Genomic DNA, 1,574 nt, shown 5'->3' on the forward strand with positions numbered 1-1,574 from the left:
TAGTAGGTTTTGAGATCCGGCAATGTGAGACCTCCTACTTTGTTTTTCTTCTTCAGTAGTGCTTTGCTTATCCGAGGTCTCTTTCCTTTCCATGTGTGCCATTATATTTGTCAACCTTGGGCTTGTTACCCTCAGCAACCAATAGCTGCCTGAGTGAAGAGATGCCTCAGTGGGCCAGGAGCAAGAGGCAGAGCTGAAGCCCAAGGTTGAGGGGCTTTCACACAGCCCCTAGAGCCTGGCACTTTGAACTCGGACTTCTAGCCTCCCGAACTGTAAGATAATAAACTCCTGTTTGTTCAAGCCATCCCGTTTGTGGTATATTTCTGTCAGAGTGGCACTAAGTAACCGAACACATGGGAACCAAGAATTTGCATCCATAATAATTCCCATAACAAGTGACACTTACGCCCCTAGTCTGTTGTTGTTGTTGTTATGTACCGTCGAGTCAGACCCGACTCATAGTGACCCCTCCTTGGGTTTCCGAGGCAGTATCACTATGGAAGTAGATTGCCCCAGCTTCCTTCCAAGGAGTGGCTGGTGGGTTTGAACCGCCAGCCTTCTGGTTAGTAGTCAAGTGCCTTAGGCGCTATGCTACAACCTCATTTTGTGAACCTGTGACTCAAAGGCTATTTTCTTGCAAACACAAGTATGTAAGTTTCAGGCAAGAGCTGAAGTTAACTGTACTGAAGTTTCCTGAAAGGAGACCCAGGCAGGGGTCAAGAAGGGGCCTACGGGAGAAGAGTTACACCTTCTGGGGATGCCTGCAAAATTTCCTGCATGTGGTTTAAATCTTGCCCCATCAACCTCTTCATTACAATCTACATTTCTCTGTGATGCTCTGTGGGGAGGATTTAGTTTTGAAGATGACAGAATACTGGATCCTAATACAAACTCAGTGTGAGACAAGAACAGAGGCTGCTTGCCACATCTGTGCTACAGTTTCATGTATTTATTTATTTTGTAATACAGACCCTTGGACTACAATGCATCCTCTATCAGAGACCCACATTCCACGTATTTTAGATCCAATTCTATATATTATATTAGCTTCTAGAAAGTGTACCTGTTTCTAATTTTGCTTGTTGTGCCTTCTGGTATTCTCCAGATAACTGGCATATGCTAGACAGTTGTATAAACTTGCAAACATTGGCCAAATGGCCTTTTCCCAAGTCCAAAGTTTCTTTGGGTTCTAGGAAGTCAGAAGCAGATTTCAGTTAGTTACAAGAACTTGCTGCCAGAGCAGTCCATGATACAAAGAGCTGTGTTGGAACAGGAGTTGCTCCTTTCTGGAAATACACTAAGCCTGTCTTTCTCCTGTGGAGGTACTGGTGGCTTGAACCACTGACCTTTTGGTTTGCAGCCACGCACTTTAAACACTGTGCCACCAGGCTCCTCTTCCTGCACAAAACCAAAGCAAACCTACTCCCCTCAAGTTGATTCCAACTCATAGCAACCCTATAGGACAGAATATAACTACCCTATAGGACCAGCCACTCCTCGGAAGGAAGGTTGGGCAATCCTACTTCCGTAGTGATAACTGCCTCGGAAACCCAAGGAGGGGTCGCTATGAGTCG

This window comes from Orycteropus afer, unplaced genomic scaffold (genome assembly GCF_000298275.1).
Source record: "Orycteropus afer afer isolate SDZICR_OR568_19922 unplaced genomic scaffold, OryAfe1.0 scaffold00078, whole genome shotgun sequence".
In the NCBI taxonomy this organism is placed as follows: domain Eukaryota; kingdom Metazoa; phylum Chordata; class Mammalia; order Tubulidentata; family Orycteropodidae; genus Orycteropus; species Orycteropus afer.